Source organism: Glycine max, chromosome 10 (assembly GCF_000004515.6).
Source record: "Glycine max cultivar Williams 82 chromosome 10, Glycine_max_v4.0, whole genome shotgun sequence".
NCBI classification, from domain to species: Eukaryota; Viridiplantae; Streptophyta; class Magnoliopsida; order Fabales; family Fabaceae; genus Glycine; species Glycine max.
In genome coordinates, this window is record NC_038246.2 from 4,246,014 (window position 1) to 4,252,013 (window position 6,000).

The 6,000-nt window shown below is 29.6% G+C and overlaps 1 pseudogene; it reads left to right on the forward strand.

Annotated features, from left to right (window-relative positions):
* Positions 1-1,325: 1,325 nt before the first annotated feature.
* On the forward strand, positions 1,326-6,000 carry LOC100805389 (glutathione S-transferase L3; annotated as a pseudogene).

The window sequence follows — 6,000 nt, forward strand, 5'->3', positions numbered from 1 at the left end:
ATGTATGATTTTTTATATATTTAATTATAAAAATATTGATTTATTTTACTTTTTCTGAAAATGTATAAAAAATGATAAAATAATTGATTTTTTTTTAATATTTCTTACAAATACTTATTTATGAAAAATAACTTTTGTACCAATTTAATTCTATAAATATGAAATTTTTGTTTAAATAAGTTACTAGTCTCTAAAATATCATTATCTTTGTATTTTATACCTTAAAATTTTGTTTCATTTATTTTTTTTAAATCTTTTATTAACTTAAAACCATGTATTTTTGTGTGTAATTATTAGAGATTAAAATTTAATAATTTTTTTTAGAAATTAAAAAATTAATATGTCAAATTCTCAAATAATCAAATACAAGGTGATATCACAAGTGGAATAACTCAATTGGTTAGAACGTATGAGTGTTAACCTTAGGTTGGAGGTTCAAGACCTCCTTCTAGCGATTTTGATTTTGCCCCCTCAAAAAAATGGTGATGTTACATTTGGCACCTGTATGACTTTGAAGTTTATATACACCTCATTTTTGTTTACCATTGTTAGGTCATGAATGCTCTCACAAATAAAATTATTCACTCCCACAAAGGATCGTGAGAACACACACAAAGATTACACCGTATAAAAAATAATGACAAACACGATAATTTAACGTGGTTCGACACCTCTTGCATACGTCTACGAAACCGTCTCAAAAAGTATTTTACCATCACAAGAATAATTACAAGATTGTAACCTTCCCCAAATAGTGTATCACTCTACAAATTCGAGTACCCCACTCAATGGTTTCAAGAAATGATAACACTCTCATACAAATACACTTTTCTCTCAACAAAGTGACTTTGGTTCACAATCTCTCTTCTCACACACTCTCTCTTCATGTGTTGTTGTTTCTCCACTAATTCTCTTCTCTATTTATAGTGAAGATTGCCACCAATTATAATAAACAAACTCTCTTGAAAGTTGAAACAAAAATAACTTCCAATGCATCCATTCAACTAAGGTTCATTTAGTAAAATACAATCTTCCACTTTGCATTAAAGCCACCTAAACCTTAGTGATAAAAATTCAATTTCCAATATGCATTCACCTTATCTTTTGGCTTGAAACTTTACAATTAAGCCAAACTCGCTTGATCATGGACACCATTCTGATTTTGTCCATCATCCAGTCCTTCAGATTCTTTGAAGAACAATGTTAATGGCAACTCTGTATAAAAAATTCTTCATTTTCTAAATTCTACTTTGTTACTTCTTAATTTCAAGTTTTCAACACTATCCTCGTCTCTAATGCTCTTTCTTTGTAATTAACATAATGGCATGCAAGCGGTTCGTCCTCCTCCATTAACGTCCACCTCGAACCCACCACCACTTTTTTATGGCACCACCATGTTAATTCCTTCTCACACTCCAAAGTTCACCTTCTTTTCTATGGTTTTGCTTCAATTTTCATATGCCCATGTCCTTATCTTTTTACTATTTACTTAGATTGTACTCATAAAATCGAATGGAAGCATGAAGAAAATGAGCAGAAGTACAAAAGAGTTATGTGGGAAAGAAGAAAAGGAAGTTGGAATAAAAAAACAACTTCAATGAATTATTGCTTCTGTCTAGTTTAGATGTTAGTACAAGCTTTTATACATAAAGAAAGTTAGTTACAAGTCTAACTAACTACTAACAATCATAACCAACTATCTACTACTTTCTAACCATTAATGATTGGCTTCTAACATAGCTAATACGTACATCGGTTATTCTTGTCCCTATGTACAATGTGTATGGATAACTAGGAATTACAAGGTTTTCTCTTCATTCTGTCCTCCTTGTAGAATAATTTATTTTGCACACAATTTAATGATAAATTGGTTCCTAAACTTTATCGTTTAATGTCAAATTGGTCATTGAAAAGTACAACTTATTATCAAAATTGGTTTTGAACATTACAATTCAATAATAAAATGATCTTATAAACTTAATGGTCAGACTAATTAGTCGCAATTTTTGCACATTTAGGGACTAAGTTTGTATTTTACATTTTTCGAGATGAATTTGTCACCGCATCACACTTTCAGGGTGAATTTGACTATTTACCCTTTTATTTAATTTTTATTTACCAAGTTCTAAGTGTTTTCTTCTTGTGATTTCTTATAATTTTATGAGTTTAATTTTTACACTATCAACATGAAAAATATTGTCAGCCAATAAAAATTATTGTTAGAATGACTTTTAAAGTAATCACATGACGTAATTGAATGATAGTGGAAAAACCCTATAGATTATACATAGGTAGATAGACTATTTACCCTTATATAATCTTCTTTCTGTCATTGTTATTTCTCGAATTGGTAATTAAAAATACAGGGGCTACAAGACAAGATGAAATTGGTCCCTATTGATCTTCAAAACAGGCCAGCTTGGTATAAGGAGAAAGTCTACCCTGAAAATAAGGTGAGTAACTTGGCAATTGAGGTTAATAAATTGTTGACTACTTTGCTAATTTGATCGATACGTTGACAGAGCTAATTTGATTCAGACAGTATTTTTTTCTTTTACAATGACGACAGTGAGATTTGAATTTAGTGTAGAAAAAAAAGTGTTCAAAAACACACATTACAGAATAAAATGATCTATTTTATATTTAAATTATATTATAAACAGATGACATATTAAAAAGTGTACCTATTGATGAGCTCTTGAAGTATAAAAAATCTTCAATAGTGTGAAGATTCCACGTGTATGCACATCGAGACTGACCTCTATTCGTCAACAACTTTAACAAGTGGAAAAATAAGCATAGAGAAGTGATTTTTTGGGATTGCATTCAACATGCAGCCTAAGGCTCTATTTATAGCACGCTAAGGATACCAAATTTCTGATCAAATCAAAATCATTATTGATAGTATCCTTTTTTAAGCTATATTATTTCTTGTTACCTTTTATTGCTAACCATTTAGCAATTAAAATTGAAATAATAATTGACCAAGTCAAACTTGTATTTAGCCACCTTTTCAACTCAAATTCCAAATACAAAATCATACATGTTTGTTTCTCTTCTTTCACCAAATCTTTCATATTATTTATATTTTCAATGCTAGCAAAAATATAATAATATTCCACCTTTTTGAAATCAATTAATCATTTGATCATATTAAATTCTCTAATTTAATTAATCATCAAATATTAAAATAATTTCTTTAACAGAGATTAGAACACTCGTTTGTGTGTGACCCCATAGGTTCAATACTAAGTCAGTAATATATTAATCAAATTAATATACTAATCAAGGTAGGCATCTAGCAACACTCCTTAACGTCCGGATAACATGAAATAACATTTCACTTTCAAGAACCATTAGAAGAGTAGTGTAATAATTTCTTCCATCTTTACAGCTCTGGGTTAACGCTAGAGCATGATATTACTGTCAAGCCCTTTTGAGTTAACTCATAATGACTTAAGAAACTCATTTCTTCTTTCATTTAATTTTTCTGGCCAGAATATATTTTTATTCATAGAGCTCAAACTCATTACCAAGAGTTGATAGATTCCTTCTTGATTAATCATAATTCTACATGTATTTAATTATATCCAATATCCATTCAACAAGTGCTCTAAAGTATTAGGTGTCTGGAATCAAAATACAACAAATAACCTGCTAATTACTATGATAATCTCATGTCAAAGAAAGCTATTATAACTCTTCTTGAGAATTTTCTATTGCACTTTATGATAAATTTTAACCATTAAAAAATTTCAATTGAGTCAGTTCAATGATCACATCAACATGTGACTCATCTATATATGCAAATTAATAAATAAAATTTATTAATATTTATCCAATAAATACTATCACATATATATTAATCTATCCAGATTATTGATATCTTATTTACAATAATCTTATGATCAAGAACGGTTTATATTAAAATTAGAATAAACTTGTTTCTCATTATCATAATCTCTATTATATAACACGTCTTTAATTTTAATCAAGGATATTATCAAATGGATCATTTGGTCAAATAGTGAAATATGACAATAAAAATAAAATAATACTTTATTATTAAAATTAGAATTGATTACATGATGACTTGAATCATGGACATACAAATTTATTTTCAACATTTAAAATCTCATACATAGTGTTCAAATCTCCCACTAAGCCGATTTTAGTGAGTTTTTGATTCAGCCAGTTGATAACTTATTTGCTTCTGCTAAAACATATATATAGGTGCCATCCTTGGAGCACAATGGCAAAGGTATTGGGAGAAATTCTTGATTTGATCAAATATGTAGATGTCAACTTTGAAGGGACACCTTTGGTTCCCAGTGTAAGAACTGCACATTCTCTTTTTTATAGTCATGGACCCTCATCTCTTTTTCAAAAGTTGGAATGAACTAATGATGTTAAGTATAAATGATTTTAGGATCCTACCAAGAACGAGTTTGGTGAGCACTTGATATCCCATGTTGATACATTCAACAAAGACCTGAACTATTCATTGAAAGGGGATCCTGTACAGTAAGCCAGTAAGCCACATATTAATTTGAGTTTGAAAATAGAAGAAAGTATTTATTTTTCTTTTCGGGTCCTTAAGAAAATTAAAATGGTAATTTAAATCAGGTCCTTCTTTTGAATACTTGGAGAATGCTCTTGGTAAATTTGATGATGGCCCATTCTTGCTTGGTCAATTCAGTTTGGTAAGTTGAAATCAATTCAATGATCTTCGATTTTCGTTTTCCTTTAAAATTTAATTTGCTGCCTTTCAGACTGATTACTAATGCTTGTCGTGATGCATCTAATGCGTAGGAATATATGAAAATATCTTATCATATCTTATCATTATTTATATATTTTCCTAATTAACTAGGATTATGATTATAAATAAGAGTTAGTGCTGTAAATTTATGAATACATCAAATTAATATGTTGTAATACATCTTAGTTAACATCAATTCAGAATTTCATTATCTTTTAATGTCTCTTCCTCACACTGTCTAAAACCCAAAAATTTCAACATGATGAAATAAAGTATCAGATTTGATCTAAATGTAGAATACTAGTATAATATCTGATAATATCAATGACAACTTTTTTCTTTCATATAATTTGTAAACGCTTGTGAGGATCAGGTGGATATTGCCTATATTCCATTTGTTGAAAGATATCAAGTTGTCTTTGCCGAGCTGTTCAAACGTGACATCACAGAAGGAAGGCCTAAACTTGCAACATGGATTGAGGTACACTAAAATCAGTTTTGTGTAAAATGTCTTCCATTGTTTGTGGAAATTAGGCTTTGTTCATATGAAGAATACGTCATAAGCAAAATTCTCTCCACTTGCCAAGTGTTGACAGATTGTTGCATTTGAACTTGGCACTCAATCTCGTGCCTTTGATAAGAAGCCCAACTAAGTAACTAACCCTTCAGGCACACTAGTCTTTTTTTAACCCATGGAAATCAAGATAATATCAAGAAAATTTACAATAATTCACACATCTTTCTCAACCAACTGCACTAGATTTCCTTGACATTTACGCATATACTAGTTACAAAAGAGAATTCATTTGTGAAAGAAAATGTTTCTTTTAGATGAGGTGAAGAATATTGATGCTTATACACAGACAAAAAACGATCCTCAAGAAATTACTGATAAATACAAGAAACGTTTACTGGTACCAAATATATTATGAATTTCTTACTGATTTACTATTGATTTAGAAGAATTGTGATTGGTTTCTTACTGATATCTCTTTGCATTTCTACACTGCAGTCTCAACAGTGATCCTTGGATTGTTGCAGGCTTCCTCTAAGATCTATATAGACTGTACCAATAAAGAGTCATTTGCATTAATGGGATCCATCTCTTCAGTCAAATAATTATGCTCACTTTTCAGCTTGCTTTTTTGATGACATTAATTATAATGTTTATGTACTAGCTTGTGATTTCTGATCATTATGGTATAATTATCCTAACAGTACTATGTTAGGAGTATTAA